Below are 21,966 nucleotides of genomic sequence, written 5' to 3' on the forward strand. Positions count from 1 at the left end.
ACTTGTGACACTAATAAATAAACTTTACTCTCTTTACTCACTCAGGTCAGGCCCACAGCCTATATTAGCAAGAACCGCCAATCTATCTCTTGTTTCTATCAAAGTGGGAGCAGTGAACCGTGGCTGGCAGGATGTGACACCAAGGGGAACATCAGTGTCCACCATTGATTCTCAGCCATCCGAACAAAACATATTAATAATATATCCTCAAATCTCAGGCAACAGGACTGAATCTTGACTAAACTGTTCCGTGGACTCAAGCACAGAGAACAAGTTTGATTTTAATTTCCTTTCCCTGATGTCCCCCCATGCCGACACTATAGTTAAGAAAGCCCACCAACGCCTCTACTTTCTCAGAAGACTAAGGAAATTTGGCATGTCAGCTATGACTCTCACCAACCTTTACAGATGCACCATAGAAAGCATTCTTTCTGGTTGGATCACAGCTTGGTATGGCTCCTGCTCTGCTCAAGACTGCAAGGAACTACAAAAGGTCGTGAATGTAGCCCAATCCATCACGCAAACCAGCCTCCCATCCATTGACTCTGTCTACACTTCCCACTGCCTTGGCAAGGCAGCCAGCATAATTAAGGACCCCACGCACCCCAGACATTCTCTCTTCCACCTTCTTCCGTCGGGAAAAAGATACAAATGTCTGAGGTCACATACCAACCCACTCAAGAACAGCTTCTTCCCTGCTGCCGTCAGACTTTTGAATGGACCTACCTCGCACTAAGTTGATCTTTCTCTACACCCTAGCTATGACTGTAACACTACATTCTGCACCCTCTCCTTTCCTTCTCTATGAACGGTATGCTTTGTCTGCATAGCGCGCAAGAAACAATACTTTTCACTGTATGTTAATACATGTGACAATAATAAATCAAATCAAATCAAAATCAAATGAAATCCTTAAGAATTAGTGACATTCCTTCTGTGGGATCCTTTGTATGGTTTGCTTCAGTTCACGCAAAGACTTCATTTTAAGATATTTCTGCCTATGGAATTAACTATGCTAAGATTTAAAGCTAACTTGGGCCACATTTTAAGACTCAGCAGGCATGCTGGGATGAGCTGAGAAATTGACTGCATTTTTGAAAGACTTTTTCATGATCGTCCAACTCAATAGCCTGATCCTGCTTTCCCCCCATAACCTTTGATCCCATTCGCGCCAAGTGCTATATCCAGCCGCCTCTTGAATACATTCAATGTTTTGGCATCAACTATTTCCTGTGGTAATGAATTCCACAGGCTCACCACTCTTTGGGTGAAGAAATATCTCCTCACCTCCGTCCTAAATGGTCTACCCCGAATCCTCAGACTGTGACCCCTGGTTCTGGACTCCCCCACCATCGGGAATATCCTCCCTGCATCTACCCTGTCCAGTCCTGTTAGAATTTTATAAGTCTCTATGAGATCCCCATGACCCTCAATGTAGAATAATGTCTCCATTATTATTGCTGCATCTAAATGATTCCTCCTTGTAGGGAGGGTATATATTCCAGCTTAGAAACCTTCCAGCAATGACAGGCGCTGTGGGGGAAGCTAAAAGCTCTGTTCTTTGTGCGAGAAACTAGCAACTAAGAAACATTCAGACCAGTGATTGCCCGTTGAGTAAAGATCAATAAAGGTATTTCAGGAGCATGTCTTTCACGGTCGAGTTCTCTTGCAGGAGGCATGGGTTTCAGGTGACGTTTCCAATCGCCAGATCCCAAGTCCGACAGAAGCTGAAGTGCCTTAAATCAGAAATCACTTCCCTAATGCAAGCGTGAGGAATTTTAAAAAGCTTGCTCCCTTCTTCAATCGGATTGAAAACACGGAAGAACGGTTGAGGGAACCGAAAGCAGGAAAAACTTCACAGGACCAAAGACCCCCCCGACGGTGCAGAAAAGAGGCCATTCAGCCCAGCGGGTCTGCACCGACTCTCCGAAAAAGCAGGCGGAATTTTCCCGTCCCGCCCGCCATAGGAATCGTAGCGGGCAGGACAGAAAATTTGGCGGATCATTGCGTTGACCTTGGGTGGGAATTTCTGGACTTGGGACGCGTGCAGTTAGAAAATTCCACCCAGTATCTTACCCGTACCCTTCCCTCTGCCCTTTCTCCATTACCCTGTGCATTTCCCATGACCAATCCACCTAAGCTATGCATCTTTTGACACTAAGAGGCAATTTAGCATGGTCAACCCACCTAATTTACACATTTTGGGACACTAAGAGGCAATTTAGAATGGCCAATCCATCTAACCTACACATCTTTGGACACTAAGGGGCAATTTACCATGGCCAATCCACCTAACCTACACATCTTTGGACACTAAGGGGCAATTTACCATGGCCAATCCACCTAACCTGCACATCTTTGGCACTAAGGGGCAATTTAGCATGGCCAATCCACTTAATCTACACATCTTTGGGCACGAGGGGGAATTTAGAATGGGCAATCCCCCTAACCTACACATCTTTAGACCGTGGGAGGAAATCCACGCAGACACGGGGAAGAACGTGCAGAACTCCACACAGACAGTGACCTAAGTCGGGAATCGAACCCAGGTCCCTGGCGCTGTGAGGCAGCAGTGCTAACCACTGTGCCACCCTCTATGCTGACACTCTCAGTGCCAGCACTGAGGGAGTGCCGCACTGCTAGAGGTGCCATCTTTTGCATGGGACAGTGCGCGGATGCCTGAATCACCCTCTCGGGGTTGTAAAGGTTCCCATGGCACTATTTCCTTCTGCACTGTAGGGATTCCATGATCCCCTTTCAAAAATTAACCAGAGAGATCCTGTTTCCCCCAACCCCCCAGCTCCCTCCTTCTCCCCCTCCCTCCCCCTCATCAGCCCCTGCTCCCTGTGTGGAGTCCTGGGTCAAAGCCAACATTACTAAAGCATGTTTTCAGGCCATTACTTCCTTGCCACTTGTGGGAGCTTGCTGTGTACAAGTAGGAGGCTGAATTTTCTGCATTACAGCAGTGACTGCGCTCCAACAAGTGCTTAGTCATAGACATATTCATTGAGTCATACAGTGCAGAAAAGGCCCTTCTGCCCATCGAGTCTGCACCGACAATAACTACCACTAAAGGCGCGCGAACCCCATATCCTTGAATGTTATGATACTTCATAATTGTTCATAGAATCCCTGCAGTGCAGAAGGAGGCCATTCAGCCCATTGAACCTGCACCCACAACAATCCCACCTAGGCCCTATGCCTGTAACCCCTGGGGCAGCACGGTGGCACAGTGATTAGCACTGCTGCCTCACAGCACCAGGGACCCAGATTTGATTCCCGGCCTTGAGTCACTGTCTGTGTGGAGTCTGCACGTTCTCCCCGTGTCTGCGTGGGTTTCCTCCGGGTGCTCCAGTTTCCTCCCACAGCCTGAAAGACATGCTAGTTTGGGTGCATTGGCTGTGCTAAATTCTCCCTCAGTGTACCCGAACAGGCACCGGAGTGTGGCGACTAGGGGATTTTCACAGTAACTTCATTGCAGTGTTAATGTAAGCCTACTTGTGACACTAATAAATAAATTTTTTTAGAAACTTTAAATGCATTTACCCTGCTAACCCCCCTGACACTAAGGGGCAATTTAGCATGGCCAATTAATCTAACCCGCACATCTTTGGGCTGTGGGAGGAAACCCGAGCACCCGGAGGAAACCCACGCAGACACTGGGAGAACGTGCAAACTCCACACAGACAGTGACCCAAGCCAGGAATCGAATCCGGGTCCCTGGCGCTGTGAGGCAGCATTGCTAACCACTGTGCCACCGTGCTACTATATTTCAAGTGCTCATCCAGATACATTTTAAAGGTTGTAAGGTTTCCGGTCACCATGACATTCCCAGGCCGTGCATCACAGATTCCCACCACCCTCTGGGTGAATCATTTTTCTCAAATCCCCTCTGAATCTCCTGCCCCTCACCCTGAAACCATGCTCCCATGTGATTGACCTCTCAACAGGATTGACTCCTCACCGGGTGTCACTGCATTGGGACGTCCTGAGGCTGCGACAAAGGGAACAAAACGGGGAACCCAAAGCCAGTGAGGGGTTCAATAGAAAAACGAGAAAAATCCTCTCCATCGTCCTTTGTTGAATCAGAACCAGGTCAGGGGTTCAGACGGGCCAAGTGTGCAGAATCTGTTCATCTCTTTACCTCCCTGCCCCCGAAATCACCCTTGTTGAAGAAGTGTTGTGTTCCAAAAGTAATTCATTGCATGAGGAATTCAGGCACTGTAACGACACGGTGAAGTATTTTATAACTGCAAGCTCTTCCATCTGTCAAACAAGCTTGCTAATGATCATGAGTGACCCACACAAACTCAAGCTGGTAGGATTCAAGCTGCCCCCGAGTTAACGCTGCCTCTTTCTAAACCAAGCCTCCCCCAGGAACCAGCCATCATGGACACATTTATTATAGATTAGTTCACAGAGAGTCTATCGGACTTGCACTTGAACAACACAGGTTCACAACCTTAGGACATCCAAAGGTGCTTCACAGCGAATGTAGTCTGGAATCATAGAATCCCTACAGTGCAGAAGGAGGCCATTTGGCCCATCGAGACTGCAATGACCACAATCCCACCCAGGACTAATCCCAGAGCCCCACGTATTTACCCTCCTAATCCCCCGGACACCAAGGGGCAAGTTACCATGGCCAATCAACCTAACCTGCACATCTTGGGACGCTAAGGGACAATTTAGCATGGCCAATCCACCTAACCTGCACATCTTGGGATGCTAAGCGACAATTTAGCATGGCCAATCCCCCTAACCTGCACATCTTTGGACACTAAGGGACAATTTAGCATGGCCAATCCACCTAACCTGCACATCTTTGGACACTAAGGGACAATTTAGCATGGCCAATCCACCTAACCTGCACATCTTTGGACACTAAGGGGCAATTTAGCATGGCCAATCCCCCTAACCTGCACATCTTTGGACACTAAGGGACAATTTAGCATGGCCAATCCACCTAACCTGCACATCTTTGGACACTAAGGGGCAATTTAGCATGGCCAATCCCCCTAACCTGCACATCTTTGGACACTAAGGGGCAATTTAGCATGGCCAATCCACCTAACCTGCACATCTTTGGACACTAAGGGACAATTTAGCATGGCCAATCCCCCTAACTTGCACATCTTTGGACACTAAGGGGCAATTTAGCATGGCCAATCAACCTAACCTGCACATCTTTGGACACTAAGGAGCAATTTAGCATGGCCAATCCACCTAACCTGCACATCTTTGGACACTAAGGGGCAATTTAGCATGGCCAATCCCCCTAACCTGCACATCTTTGGACAATAAGGGACAATTTAGCATGGCCAATCCACCTAACCTGCACATCTTTGGACACTAAGGGACAATTTAGCATGGCCAATCTACCTAACCTGCACATCTTTAGACACTAAGGGACAATTTAGCATGGCCAATCCCCCTAACCTGCACATCTTTGGACACTAAGGAGCAATTTAGCATGGCCAATCCCCCTAACTTGCACATCTTTGGACACTAAGGGGCAATTTAGCATGGCCAATCAACCTAACCTGCACATATTTGGACACTAAGGAGCAATTTAGCATGGCCAATCCACCTATCCTGCACATCTTTGGACACTAAGGGACAATTTAGCATGGCCAATCTACCTAACCTGCACATCTTTAGACACTAAGGGACAATTTAGCATGGCCAATCCCCCTAACCTGCACATCTTTGGACACTAAGGGGCAATTTAGCATGGCCAATCAACCTAACCTGCACATCTTTGGACACTAAGGAGCAATTTAGGATGGCCAATCCCCCTAACCTGCACATCTTTGGACACTAAGGGGCAATTTAGCATGGTTAATCCACCTTGGTCAACTTCACCTCGGTGACCTCATCGTTGGACAGGAACCTTCACCAGCATTGGGCGGGAGGGTCCCTGTCCAATGATGAGGTTACAGAGGTGAGGTTGGCTTTCCATGGGCAAGAACGATATTAAGGTTTGTTCGGCCACACAGTTCCCCCAGGGACACAATTCAGCTGCTCATTCTCTGGATCATCGAGCCAAAACACGAGCTGCGTCTCCAACAATTTGTATTTATATAGCACCTTTAATATGAAGAGTTCAAAGAACAGTACAGCACAGGAACAGGCCCTTTGACCCACTAAGTCTGTGCCAACATAGATGCCTCCCTAATCAAATATTTTCTTGCCTCTACATCTATCCAGGTACAGTGAGTGTGGGGAGGCGATGGTTGAGTGGTATTATCGCTAGACTGTTAATCCAGAAACTCAGCTAATGTTCTGAGGACCCGGGTTCGAATCCCGCCACGGCAGATGGTGGAATTTGAATTCAATAAAAAATATCTGGAATTAAGAATCTACTGATAACCATGAAACCATTGTCGATTGTTGGAAAAACCCATCTGATTCACTAATGCTCATTAGGGAAGGAAATCTGCCGTCCTTACCTGGTCTGGCCTACATGTGACTCCAGAGTCACAGCAATCATGGAATCCTCCAGTGCAGAAGGAGGCCAATCGGCCCATCGAGTCTGCACCGACCACAATCCCACCCAGACCCTATCCCCACAACCCCATGTATTTACCCTGCTAGTCCCCCTGACACTAAGGGGCAATTTAGCATGGCCTATCCACTTAACTCGCATATCTTTGGACTGTGGGAGGAAACCGGAGCACCCGGAGGAAACACATGCAGACATGGAGAGAATGTGCAAATTCCACACAGACAGTGACCCAAACTGGGAATCGAACCCTGGTCCCTGGCACTGTGAGGCAGCAGTACTAACCATTGTGCCACCATGCCACCCTTTGGACAATGTGGTTGATTCTCAATTGCCCTCCAAGGGCAACCAGGGATGGGCAATAAATGCTGGCCAGCTAGCGACGCCCATGTCCCATGAATAAGTGAATAAATAAAGTCCCCAACCCTTCCCCCAATGAGCTTAACAGAACCATCATCGGTAAATATTTTTGACACAGCGCTACGGGAGTTGATATAGGAGAGAGGAACTGGAATCCAAGGGGCAGTTTGTAAGAAATAAATAGGGGAAGAGAGGCAGAGAGGTTTATGGAGGGAGTTCCGGAACCATGGGCCGCGGGCAGCTGGAGGCAAGACCACCAATGGCAGAGGGATGAAAGTCAGGATTGTACAAGAGGTCAGAAAGGGTGGCACGGTGGCACAGTGGTCAGCACTGCTGCCTCACAGCATCAGGGACCCGGGTTCGATTCCCGGCTTGGGTCACTGTCTGTGTGGAGTTTGCACGTTCTCCCAGTGTCTGCGTGGGTTTCCTCCGGGTGCTCCGGTTCTCTCCCACAGTCCGAAAGACGTGCCGGTTAGATGCATTGGCCGTGCTAAATTCTCCCTCAGTGTACCCGAACAGGTGCCGGAGTGTGGCAACCAGGGGATTTTCACAGTAACTTCATTGCAGTGTGACCGTAAGCCTTACTTGTGGCTAATAAATAAACTTGAATATGGAGGAGCGCAGAGAGCTCGGAGCTGATAATAAAAGTGTCTTTGGATGTGGGAGCTGGGTGAAACATTGGAGCTCGTTACACTATTCACACTAATTAATCAATCCATTTATGTTTCTTCCTGGGATGAAGTATTAATCTTTCCAACACATGCTTTTTCGAAGCTGACATATGTTTGCGTTTAGCAGGCTGTGGAATGCTAACTGCGTGTTACATTAAAATGAATTAATTACCGGGAGAAACTGATAGGTAATTAACCTGCAATCATGGCCTTAATCCCGGATATTGTGGGAGGGTTCCTGTCCCGTTAATGAGGTTACAGAGATCATGTTGACCTTTCATCAGGTGTCTCGCGATTCGAGGATGAGGTCTAGTCACTTCCTACCATGGGTCTTCATGTGATTGAGTAGGTCAAGGTTCAATCCGCACAGATCTTTGAGGGGAGGTGATGGCCTAGTGGGTATTATCGCTAGATTATTAATCCACAAACCCAGCTAATGTTCTTGGGACCCAATGGCCATGCTAAATTGTCCCTTAGTTTCCAAACATGTGCAGGTTAGGGGGATTGGCCATGCTAAATTGGCCCTTAGTGTCCAAAGATGTGCAGGTTAGGGGGATTGGCCATGATAAATTGACCCTTAATGTCCAAAGGTGTGCAGGTTAGAATAATTGGCCATGGTAAATGTGTGAGGTTATGTGGAGAGGGCCTGGATAAGATACTCTGTCAGAGAGTCTGTACTGAAATGATGGGCTGAAGGGCCACTTTCTGCACTGTAGGAATCCAAGGGTTCGAATCCCGCCACGGCAGATGGTGGAATTTGAATTCAATAAAAAGTATCTGGAATTAAGAATCTACTGATGACCATGAAACCATTGTCGGAAAAACCCATCTGGTTCACTAATGTCCCTTTCGGGAAGGAAATCTGCCGTCCTTACCTGGTCAGGCCTACATGTGACTCCAGGGCCACAGCAATGTGGCTGACTCTCAACTGCCCTTGGGCAACTAGGGATGGGCAATAAATGCTGGCCCAGCCAGCGACGCCCGTGTCCCATGAATGAATAAGAGAAAAAATGGAGTTAGGTGTCCGTGATATTGCTCTTTTATTAAAACTTTTTTACAGGGTGTGGGTGTTGATGTTAGCATTTATTGTCCATCTCTAATTGTCCTTCAGAAGGTGCCTTCTTGAACCGCTGCAGTCTCTGTGGTGCAGGTGGAAGGCGTTTCCAATCGAGTGAGGTTCGTTCACCCTCACTGAACACAGCCAAACTTATTTATCTACGGTCGAAGTTGTGGGCTTATACTTATTCACCACCCTAAAGGATGATGAACAATGTAACAGGATTCAGGTTTTGAATAACAACAGTGTGCTCCTTACGTACATTGCTGCCTCACAGCGCCAGGGCCCCAGGTTCGACTCCGGCCTCAGGTGACTGTCTGTGTGGAGTTTGCATGTTCTCCCGTGTCTGTGTGGGTTTCCTCCGGGTGCTCCGGTTTCCTCTCACAGTCCAAAGATGTGCGGGTTAGGTGGATTGGCCATGCTAAATTGTCCCTTAGTGTCCAAAGATGTGCAGGTTATGTGGATTGGCCATGCTAAATTGTCCCTTAGTGTCCAAAGATGTGCAGTTTATATGGATTGGCCATGCTTAATGTGTGAGGTTAGGGGGAGAGCGCCTGGGTAAGATACTCTGTCAGAGGGTTAGTGCAGACTCAATGGGCTGAATGGCCCCTTTCTGCACTGTAGGGATTCTAGAATTTTACGCGATGTGTGGGATTAATTGGATAGCTCCTTCAAAGAACCAGCCCCGGCACAATGGGGCGAATGGCTTCCTTCTTCTGGTGTCATTCTGTGCTCAGCATCCGCATTCCCTCACGCACAAGTAAGTTGTCCATTCAGCTAACTCCTCGCACTGACTATATTCAACAAAAAATATTTTAAAGTATTTGATTGAAACCCATAAGATCCTGAGGGGTATTGACAGGGTGGATGTGGAGAGGATGCTTCCTCTTGTGGAAGATTCTAGAACTAGGGGGGGTCACTGCTTAAAAATAAGGGGTCGCGCATTTAAGATGGAGATGAGGAGAAATGTTTTCTCTCAGAGGGCGGTGAGTCTCTGGAACTCTCTTCCTCAAAGGGCAATGGGAGCAAAGTCTGAGAATATTTTTAAGGCAGAGCTGGATAGATACTTGATTAACCGGGGGGGTGAAAGGTTATCGGGGGGTTGGCGGGGGACGCAGACTTGAAGTTACTACCATATCAGCCATGAATGGTGGAGCAGGCTCGAGGGGCAAAGTGACCTACTTCTGCTCTTTGTCCAGGGCGGCACGGTGGCACAGTGGTTAGCACTGCTGCCTCACAGCGCCAGGGTTCCGGGTTCGATTCCCGGCTTTGGGCCATTGTCTGTGTGGAGTCTGCACGTTCTCCCCGCGTCTGCGTGGGTTTCCTCTGGGTGCTCCGGTTTCCTCCCACAGTCTGAAAGACGTGCTGGTTAGGGTGCATTGGCCGTGCTAAATTCTCCCTCGGTGTACCCGAACAGGCGCCGGAGTGTGGCGACTGGGGGAATTTCACAGTAACTTCATTGCAGTGTTAATGTAAGCCTGCTTGTGACACTAATAAATAAACCTTACTCTTCCATGTGTTCATAAAGATTTCAAGAATCTATTTAATGATTTTCTATTGTCGTGAAACTGATGCTATGCAAACGTGTGGTTTGACTTTGACTTGATTTGATTTATTATTGTATTCGTATACAGTGAAAAGTACTGTTTCTTGCGCGCTATGAAGACAAAGCATACTGTTCATAGAGATGGACAGGAGAGAGTGCAGAATGTAGTGTTACAGTCATAGCTAGGGTGTAGAGAAAGATCAACTTAGTGCGAAGTAGGTCCATTCAAAAGTCTGACGGCAGCAGGGAAGAAGCTGTTCTTGAGTCAGTTGGTACGTGACCTCAGACTTTTGCATCTTTTTCCCGACGGGTGGAGGTGGAATCATGTGTGTGCAATCTTAATGACTGTGTTGTCTGCTACTCCGACTAATTATCTCATTTAGTCCTGTCTGTCGGAATTGGAATCACCTTAAAATTAATTAAAAACACGAGCAAAATCTGTTAAAAAATACAAACCATGCGTTACAATAATTGTATTGCTTCTTCCACCACGGGCAGATTTTCAACTTCCGGATAATAAATCACTCCAATATCTGAAAACCGACAGCAAGCACTTTCAGAATTCTTCCCCTCAGTTCCTTTTGACTCGGACTGAAACCATTGCATCTCTTCAATGGCAGGGGGTAATGGGGAGGATTCCCGCTGGGAAGAACTTCCTCCATGTTTGAAAGCTCCTCATCAGTATGGCGAACACAATGCCTAATTAAGCTCCAATTCCAAAGGAGTTGGGACTGAGATGAAAGGACAGCAAAACCCTACAGAAATGCAATTATGGCACCGATTGGCCAGCGCCTCGAGTCACCTAAATTCCTGCCCTTGATTTGTCCACAGTCGGAATATTAATTCCACTGTCTTTGACGTAGCCTTCCATCCAATGGATATAGAGTCTTCAGTCAGGATCATGGCAAATAGTTCTTCCTGTTGGACTGTTGAAAACAGAGGCAATGTTACAGAAGCTTTTCATCTCAGACTCATCAGGGCTAACACAGGAATGCCAAATGATGACAACAATTTATACTACAGGGGAATAGCTTATACACATGACTGTGTGGCCAAATTCCCCTCCAACTCCATTTTCAAGTTTGCTGATGACACCACCATAATGGGTCGGATCTCAAACAACAATGAGACAGAGCACAGGAATGAGATAGAGAATCTGGTGAACTGGTGCGGCAACAATAATCTCTCCCTCAATGTCAGCAAAACGAAGGAGATTGTCATCGACTTCAGGAAGCATAAAGGAGAACATGTCCCTGTCTACATCAACGGAGATGAAGTGGAAATGGTCGAGAGCTTCAAGTTTCTAAGTGTCCAGATCACCAACAACCTGTCCCAGTCACTCCACTCCGACGCTATAGTTAAGAAAGCCCACCAACGCCTCTACTTTCTCAGAAGGCTAAGGAAATTTGGCATGTCTGCTATGACTCTCACCAACTTTTACAAATGCACCTTAAAAAGCATCCTTTCAAGCTTTCATCTCAGACTCACAGCTTGGTACGGCTCCTGCTCTGCCCGAGACCGCCAGGAACTACAAAGGGTTGATTTGATTTGATTTATTATTGTCACATGCATTAACATACAGTGAAAAGTGTTGTTTCTTGCACGCTATAAGGCAAAGCATACCGGTCAGAGAGAAGGAAACGAGAGGGTGCAGAATGTAGTGTTACAATCATAGCTAGGGTGTAGAGAAAGACCAACTTAATGCAAGGGAGGTCCATTCAAAAGTCTGACAACAGCAGAGAAGGAGCTGTTCTTGAGTCGGTTAGTCCATGATCTCAGACTTTTGTATCCTTTTCCTGACGGAAGAAGGTAGAAAAGAGAATGTCCGAGGTGCGTGGGGTCCTTAACTATGCTGGTTGCTTTGCCGAGGCAATGGGAAGTGTAGACAGAGTCAATGGATGGGAGGCTGGTTTGCGTGATGGACTGGGTTACATTCATGACCTTTTGTCGCTTCTTGCGGTCTTGGGCAGAGTAGGAGCCATACCAAGCTGTGAGACAACTAGAAAGAATGTTTCCTATGGTGCATCTGTAAAAGTTGGTGAGAGTCGTAGCTGACATGCTAAATTTCCTTAGTCTTCTGAGAAAGTAGATGCGTTGGTGGGCTTTCTTAACTGTAGTATCAGCATGGGGTGTTGTTGGTGATCTGGACACCTGAAAACTTGAAGCTCTCGACCCTTTCTACTTCGTCCCCATTGATGTAGACAGGGGCATGTTCTCCTTTACGCCTCTTGAAGTCGATGACAATCTCTTTCGTTTTGTTGACATTGAGGGAGAGATTATTGTTGCCGCACCAGTTCACCAGCTTCTCTATCTCATTCCTGTACTCTGTCTCGCCATTGTTTGTGGTCCGACCCACTACGGTGGTGTCATCAGCAAACTTGAAAATCGAATTGGAGGGGAATTTGGCCACACAGTCATAGATGTGTAAGGAGTATAGTAGGAGGGTCAGAAAACAGCCTTGTGGGGCACCGGTGTTGAGGATGATCATGGAGGAGGTGTTGTTGCCTATCCTTACTAATTGTGGTCTGTGGGTTAGGAAGCTCAGGATCCAGTCGCAGAGGGTGGTGCTGAGGCCCAGGCCATGGACTTTGGAGGTGCGTTTCGTAGGAATAATGGTGTTGAAGACTGAGCTGTAGTCGATAAATAGGAGTCTGACATAGGTGTCCTAGTTATCTAGGTGTTCCAAGGTTGAGTGCAGGGCCAGGGAGATGGCGTCTGCTGTGGACCTGTTGCAGCGATAGGCAAACTGTAGTGGATCCGGGCAGTCCGGGAGGCTGGGACGTAGCCCAGTCTATCTCGCAAACCAGCCTCCCATCCATTGACTCTGTCTACACTTCCCGCTGCCTCGGCAAAGCAGCCAGCATAATTAAGGACCCCATGCACCCCGGACATTCCCTCTTCCACCATCTTCTATCGGGAAAAAGATACAAAAGTCTGAGGACATGTACCAACCGACTCAAGAACAGCTCCTTCCCCCCTGCCATCAGACATTTGAATGGACCTATTATATTAAGCTGATCTTTCTCTACACCCTAGCTATGACTGTCGCACTACATTCTGCACTCTCTCCTTTCCTTCTCCCCTATGTACTCTAATAATGGTATGCTTTGTATAGAACGCAAGAAACAATACTTTTCACTGTATCCCAATACATGTGACAATAATAAATCAAATCAAATCAATAAGAGTGTTGATTGGTTGGCACATTTTTATCCTCCCCGCGGGTTTCCTCCGGGTGCTCCCGTTTCCTCTCACAGTCCAAAGATGTGCAGCTTAGGTGGATTGGCCATGCCAAATTGCCCCTTTGTGTCCAAAGATGTGTAGGTGAGGTGGATTGGCCATGATAAATTGCCCCTTTGTGTCCAAAGATGTGTAGGTTAGGTGGATTGGCCATGATAAATTGCCCCTTTGTGTCCAAAGATGTGTAGGTTAGGTGGATTGGCCATGATAAATTGCCCCTTTGTGTCCAAAGATGTGTAGGTTAGGGGGATTGGCCAAGCTAAATTGCCCTTTAGAGTCCAAAGATGTGCAGGTTAGGTGGATTGGCCATGCTAAATTGCCTCTTAGTGTCCAAAGATGTGCAGGTCAGGTGGATTGGCCATGCTAAATTGCCCCTTAGTGTCCAAAGATGTGCAGGTTAGGTGGATTGGCAATTGTAAGTATTTGGGTTTCTGGGGATAGGATGGGTGATTGAGTCTGTCAAAGACTTCGTGCAGACTCAATAGGCCGAATGACCTCCTTCTGCACTGTAGTGATTCTATGATTCTATGATTCTATCTGCAGAATGCAAATTCTACATAATGACTTTGGTCCATTAATATCTATCATTTGTTCAGCATTCTGACAGGTGCAAGCAAACAGAACAAAAGATGTTTTGAGAATAAGTCATTCAGCCTGAAAATTCGACAGATGATTATTTTATTACGGGTGCTCGTGAGAAAAAGACATTTTTCCCTGTCACGCCTCCCTTCCCCAGTGAATGGTGCATGGAGTTAAGCTCCCTTGCCTTGCACTGATCCTGGGGCCTGAGTTCAGTGTGAGGGGCAGTGCTCCCACTTTCCAATGTAAAGGTCGCCCTGCGGCCATTTTACAACCTGAGGTGAGGGCCGCCATCTCCTCCCCCCCCCCCGGCCCCCTCCCCGCCGCCAACCCCCCCCCCCCCCCACCCCACCCCCCCCCCCACCCCCCACCCCCACCCCACAAATGGGGAAGAAGTTCCACCTCGCTGAACTGCCGCCCGATCAAATGGCTGGCTCCTCTCTGGTGCCACAAGGAGAAATCATTGGATCATAGATCATAGAATCTACAGTGCAGAAGGAGGCCATTTGGGCCATCAGGTCTGTACCGGTAACAATCCCACCCTGGTCCATTCCTGGTAACCCCACATATTTGCCCCGCTAATCCCTCGAGCCTACATATCTTTGGACACTAAGGGGCAATTTAGCATGCCCAATCCACCTAACCTACACATCGTTGGACACTAAGGGGCAATTTAGCATGCCCAATCCCCCTAACCCACACATCTTTGGACACTAAGGGGCAATTTAGCACAGCCAATGCACCGAACCCGCACATCTTTGGAGTGTGGGAAGAAACCGGAGCACCCGGAGGAAACCCATGCAGACACGGGTAGAAGGTGCAAACTCCACACAGACAGTGACCCAAGGCCGGGAACCGAACCCAGGTCCCTGGCGCCGTGAGACAGCAGTACTAACCACTGTGCCACTGTCCCACCCTAGTGGGCACTGTCAGAGCTGCAGAGGGTCCAAGCAGGCCAGGAGACTACAGAGTTCACATGATGGTACATCTGGGGTCTCAACTGGGCCAAGTTGGTAGGCCTGGCAAAGGGTGTGAGGCGGGGGGAGGGGGGAGGGGGGGGGGTGCAGAGTCAAGAGGACAAGGGAAGTGGAGCAAATTCCTTTGGGGGAGGAGCAGGGCTCCATTGGACACAGATGCCTCATTCCTCCAGCCACAAGGCCTAACCGCTGGGAACCGGCCACCACTGCCAAGGGTATAATACCCATTTGAGTACGTAGGTAAAGCACTACCACTCTCGTGCCCAATTGTACACCCGCACTGCCAGGGGGGGGCGTTTGTCTCACTGTGATTCACCCTTGAATTCTCCTGTGATGTCTAAATTACAGTGAAGACTGGCTGTGGCCTCACCAAAGCTCTGTACAACTCCCCAGCCCCTCTTTGAAACAATGCCTCAGAATTGGTTCCATCCACTTCAGAGGGCAAGAAGGGTCTAACATCTCATGTGAAAAATCGTACCCACAACAGTGCAGCCCTCCCTCGGTACTGCACTGGAGTCAGACTAACCACTGAGCCACAGCTGTCACCACGGGACTCAAATACCTCTCTTTCCCAAACAAATGAAAAGTTTCAAAGTGGTGGTATAGTAGACTGGACTAGCAATCCACAGACCCAGGGTAATGCTCTGGGGATCCAGGTTCGAATCTCACAGCAGCTGGTGAAATTTGAATTCAGTAAAAATCTGGAATTAAAAGTCGACTGATGACCGTGAATTAATTGTCATTGAAAACCCATCTGGTTCACTGATATCCCTTTATGGAAGGAAATTTGCCATCCTTACCTGGTCTGGTCTACGTGTGACTCACAGGAATGTGGCATGGTGGCACAGTGGTTAGCACTATTGCCAGGACCTGAGTTCAATTCCAGCCTTGGGTGACCTGTCCATGTAGAGTTTTCACGTTCTCCCCGTGTCTGCATGGGTTTCCTCCGGGTGCTCCAGTTTCCTCCCTCACTCCCAGTGCAGGTTAGGTGGATTGGCCATGATAATTTCTGCCTCAGTGTACCCGAACAGGTGCCGGAGTGTGGCGACTTGGGGATTTTCCCAGGAGCTTCATTGCAGTGTTAACGTAAGCCTACTTTTGACACTAATAAAATAAACTTAAACTTCATGTTCCAAGGTGTGCAGGTTGGCTGGATTGCCCATGCTAAATTGCACCTTAGTGTCCCAAGATATGTAGGTTAAGTGGATTGGCCATGCTAAATTGCCCTTTAGTGTCCAAGATGTGTAGGTTCAGTGGATTGGTCATGTTAAGTTGCCCCTTAGTGTCCAAAGATGTGCAGGTTGGGTGGATTGGCCATGCTAACTTGTATCTTAGTGTCCCAAGATGTGTAGGTTAAGTGGATTGGCCATGCTAAATTGCCCCTGAGTGTCCCAAGATGTGTATGTTAGGTGAGTTGGCCATGCTAGGTTGCCCCTTAGTGTCCCAAGATGTGTAGGTTAGGTGGATTGGCCATGCTAAGTTGCCCCTTAGTGTCCCAAGATAGAGTCATCGAGTCATAGAGGTTTACAGCATGGAAACAGGCCCTTCGGCCCAACTTGTCCATGCCGCCCTTTTCTTTATAAAACCCCTAAACTAATCCCAATTGCCCGCACTTGGCCCATATCCCTCTATACGCATCTTACCCATGTAACTATCTAAATGCTTTTTAAAAGATAAAATTGTACCTGCCTCTACTACTACCTCTGGCAGCTTGTTCCAGACACTCACCACCCTCTGTGTGAAACAATTGCTCCTCTGGACACTTTTGTATCTCTCCCCTCTCCCCTCTCACCTATGCCCTCTCGTTTTAGACTCTCCTACCTTTGGGAAAAGATATTGACTACCTTGTCTATGCCCCTCATTATTTTATAGACCTCTATAAGGTCACCCCTCAGCCTCCTACGCTCCAGAGAGAAAAGTCCCAGTCTATCCAGCCTCTCCTTATAACTCAATCCATCAAGTCCCGGTAGCATCCTAGTAAATCTTTTCTGCACTCTTTCTAGTTTAATAATATCCTGTCTATAATCGGGTGACCAGAACTGCACACAGTATTCCAAGTGTGGCCTTACCAATGTCTTGTACAGCTTCAACAAGATGTCCGAACTCCTGTATTCAATGTTCTGACCGATAAAACCAAGCATGCCGAATGCCTTCTTCACCACTCTGTCCACCTGTGACTCCACTTTCAAGGAGCTATGAACATGTACCCCTAGATCTCTTTGTTCTGTAACTCTCCCCAACGCCCTACCATTAACTGAGTAAGTCCTGCCCTGGTTCAATCTACCAAAATGCATCACCTCGCATTTGTTTAAATTAAACTCCATTTGCCATTCGTCAGCCCACTGGCCCAATTGATCAAGATCCCGTTGCAATTGGAAATAACTTTCTTCACTGTCCACTATGCCACCAATCTTGGTGTCATCTGCAAACTTACTAACCATGCCCCCTCCGGTTACTGACGTCCAACCAGTGGTAGCAGGATTCATTTAGTGAACACACTTTGCCTTGTTAAAACCCGTCACCATGTCGAGCATCGCCTGTTGAGCATCAAGTTTACGTTCTGGTTCTCAGTTCCCAAACCGTCCTCAAAATGGGGCATTAGCGGGGTATATTCACGGGGTTGCGGGATAAGCCTGGGTAAGAGTTGGCACAGATTCGATGGGCCAAATGGCCTCCTTCTGCACTGTAGAGATGCTACGATGATTCGATGAAACCTGGGGCGGAATGCTATAGCTTGGTCAGGGCGAGAGCGCCCCCGGGGATCAGCCATTCAGAAGTTGGTTGATTTCGACGGGACTGGAAAATTCCGCTGGCTCGGGGGACAGGAAAATTCCACCCAACGTTAACTCTGTCAGTTTTTCCAACGTTTTCAGTACCTTCTCATTCGCTTTCGATCGAGTTTTCCTGTTAGGGCAATTCAGTTGCAATTAAATATCTGTTAGTGTTCTCTCAACCACAATTAATTTTCAGCCCCGTATTTAAAAAGAATTAAGGCTTTAACTGCAGTGCCTTTTATCATTCATCAGTTTAGGTTTAGTTCCTGATAACAGCACAGCTGCCTCACAGAGCCAGGGACCCAGGTTCGATTCCGGCCTCGGGTCACTGTCTGTGTGGAGTTTGCACATTCTCCCCTCCTCTGCGTAGGTTTCCGCCGGGTGCTCTGATTTCCTCCCACAGGTCAAAGATATGTAATGTAGGCAGATTGACCATGCTAAGTTGCCCCTTAGTGTCCAAAGGTGTGCAGGTTAGGTGGATTAGCCATGGTTAATTGCCCCTTAGTGTCCAAGGATGTGCAGGTTAGGTGGATTAGCCATGGTCAATTGCCACTTAGTGTCCAAAGATGTGTAGGTTAGGTGGATTGGCTATGCTAAATTGCCCCTTAGTGTCCAAAGATGCGCACGTTAGGTGGATTGGCCATGCTAAATTGCCCCTTAGGGTAGAGGGATTAGTGGGGGAAATGCGCAGGGTTAGGGGATAGGGTGGGTGGTGGACCTGGGTAAGATAATGTTGGAGAGTCAGTGCAGACTCAATGGGCCGAATGGCCTCCTTCTGCATTGTAGGGAGTCTATGGATTTCCAAGTCAGGATAGCGAGTGGCTTGGAAGGGAACTTCCAGGTGGTGGTGTTTCCATGTGCCTGCTGCCATTGTCCTTCGAGATGTTTGAGGTTACTTGTTTGAGAGGTGTTGTTGAAGGAGCCTTGGTGAGTTGCTGCAGCGCATCTTGTAGATAGTACACAGTGCTGCTACTGTGCGCCGGTCGTGGAGGGAATGAATGTTTGTGGATTGGGTGCCAATCAAGCGGGGCTGCTTTGTCCTGGATGGTGTCGAACTTCTAAAGTATTATTGGAGCCGCACCCATCCAGGCAAGTGGGGAGTATTCCATCACACTCCTGACTTGTGCCTTGTAGATGGTGGATAGGCTTTGGAGAATCACGAGGCAGGTTACTCACTGTAAGATTCCCAGCCTCTGAAGTGCTCTTGTAGCCACAGTATTTATGTGGCCGGTCCAGTTCAGTTCCTGATCAATGGTGACCGCCCCCTCCCCCAGGACGTTGATAGTGGGGGATGAAGTCATGATGGTGCCATCGAATGATACGCTTGTTAAACTTGTACACTTTGACCCTGAGCGAGTACACACGTGTACCCTGGCTGTATACAATGGAACGGTTTGCCAGGAATTGTGAGTGTGAGGAGAGTGTGATGTGAATAGGAAGGTTTTGAACCTGTCACGGCTGTAACTGTTGCCAGTAAGTGTGCTCGAATACAAATACATCGAGAATAGGTAGAGGACACTTGAAGAGGGGAACTCTATGGCCTTGTCACGGTGCGAGAGGGACTATAAGATATGGCCGGCCACTCAATACTCCATTGACTTTGACTGGAACCAAAGCTGGAAGGTTGTATTGTTCTGCCCTCTAAGTGGTTACATCCGATGCTTCTATTCCAAACTCCGAAGGTGTGTGCGGAATGGGGAGGGCGCTGCTGTGTGGTGTTAAGATAGAGGATCAGCCCTGATCACCATAGGAATTATCCTTTCCGGATGTATCACAGCTTGGTATGGTTCCTGCTCTGCCCAAGACCACAAGGAACTACAGAGGGCCGTGAATGTAGCCCAGTCCCATCACGCAAACCAGCCTCCCATCCATTGACTCTGTCTACACTTCCCGCTGTCTCGGCAAAGCAGCCAGCATAATTAAGGACCCCACGCACCCCGAGCATTCTCTCTTCCACCTTCTTCCGTTGGGAAAAAGATACAAAAGTCTGAGGTCACGTACCAACCGACTCAAGAACAGCTTCTTCCCTGCTGCCATCAGACTTTTGAATGGTTAAGTTAATCTTTCTCTACACCCTAGCTATGACTGTCACACTATATTCTGCATCCTCTCCTTTCCGTCTCTATGAACGGTATGCTTTGGCTGTATAGCGCGCAAGAAACAATACTTTTCATGTATGGTAATATATGTGATAATAATAAATCAAATCAAATCAAATAAATGATCATGTTGAATGCTGGAGCAAGTTCGGTGGGACGAATGGGTAGGCGGATTAGCGGGGTAAATGCGCGGGCTTAGGGGATAGGGCGGGGGTTGTGCCTGGGTAAGATACTCTGTCAGAGAGTGAGTGCAGACACGATGGGCTGAATGGCCTACTCCCGCTCCCCTGGGGGGAGGCATTGGCCTAGTGGTATTATCGCTAGACTATTAATCGAGTAACTCAGCTAATGTTCTGGGGACCCGGGTGATGCGCTATCAATAAGGCGAAAGACTACCGATATGCCAATACAAGTGTAGGCTTTTATTCACAACAGAATCAGGAGCAGATCCCAACAAATAGCCGACCTGGACTGAACAAGGGGGAGGAGACAGCCACCTTTATACTAGGTGCTGAGGGGAGGAACCAAACTGGAAGGGGATGTGTCCAGGTATGACAAACACACACAACGGCGGTCCATATAGGACAAAGGCACAACTGAGGTCCACCACACCGGGTTTGAATCCTGCCACAGCAGATGGTGGAATTTGAATTCAATAAAAAGTATCTGGAATTAAGAATCTACTGATGACCATGAAACCATTGTCAGAAAAACCCATCTGGTTCACAGTCCAAAAGACATCCTGGTTAGGGTGCATTGGCCATGCTGAATTCTCCCTCAGTGTACCCGAACAGGCGCCGGAGTGTGGCGACTGGGGGATTTTCACAGTAACTTCATTGCAGTGTTAATGTAAGCCTTACTTGTGACACTAATAAATAAACTTACTAAACTTAATGTGCTTTAGGAAAGGAAATCTGCCATTCTTAACTGCTTTTAAGGCAAGGATAGATAAATTTTTGAACAGTAAAGGAATTAAGGGTTATGGTGAGCGGGCGGGTAAGTGGAGCTGAGTCCACGAAAAGATCAGCCATGATCTTATTGAATGGCGGAGCAGGCTCGAGGGACCGGATGGCCTACTCCTGCTCCTAGTTCTTATGTTCTTATCCGGTTTGGCCTATATGTGACTCCAGAGCCACAGCAATGTGGTTTACTCTTAACTGTCCTCAGGCAACTAGGGATGGGCAATAAATGCTGGCCCAGCCAGCGATGCCCATGACCCGCTAATGAATAAAAAAAAAATGTTCTATGGTTTTAATTGACTGAGAGACATTGCACAATGCAAGCCTTTGTATAGCACAAGCGTGTTACTCACAGCTGAGAAAGCTTGTTCCTCAGCTCTCCAAAGGGACAACACTGCTGGCAATCTGCTCCATTTGCCCTGGGAGTGATATAATGCCCCCATATCAGGGGGTTAATCTCAGGTCTCAAGGGGGTCCTTCATTCTCATGGCGATCACTGCCACAAAGGACTCCGTCAGCCATTCCTCCAAAACGCCGTCCCTTGGAGCTTCCTGCTACAACGCGATTGAGTGAATGAACGGGCCGGCATTGGAGAGGTGTGACTGGAGGCCTTAACCAAACACGTCCCAGCCGAACATCTTCAGACACTCAAAATGCAGCCATCAGCGTCTGAGCAATCCAGACAATCGACTCTGAAGTGTCGTTTTTCCCAGAGTAATCAGCGCTCAGCTGAAATAACCCCCAGTCCAATTAGACCCAGCAGAACCTCAATCTCGCTCAGTTGCTGCATGCACAAGGAGCTGTAGTTTACTCGATTCAATTAGTGGTTCCTCCGTGGAGTGCTTAAGTTCTCTACATTGGCCAACATAATGAGAGAGGGGGGCGCACAGAGGGCATGGCTAACGTGGTCTATCCGGAGACTTACTTTAAGATGCACTTCCGAAACAGCAGGATTGAAACCTGCTTGATACTTAGTGCTATTTAGCATTTTTATCACTTAATCTGCTGCGTTTTGCAGTGTTTTCTCAGCGTCTCCACTTCTCCTTCACCCGGAGGTGATTCCCTCTTTCATCCCTGACCTTTCTTTTGTACACACCGATCTCAGGAGCCCCCCAGTGACTATATTGCATTTAAATTGTCTAATATCTCGGTCATTGATAACAAGGCCCCGAGGCAATGAAGAGAGGATCCTTATCCTG

This window comes from Mustelus asterias, chromosome 19 (assembly GCF_964213995.1).
Source record: "Mustelus asterias chromosome 19, sMusAst1.hap1.1, whole genome shotgun sequence".
In the NCBI taxonomy this organism is placed as follows: domain Eukaryota; kingdom Metazoa; phylum Chordata; class Chondrichthyes; order Carcharhiniformes; family Triakidae; genus Mustelus; species Mustelus asterias.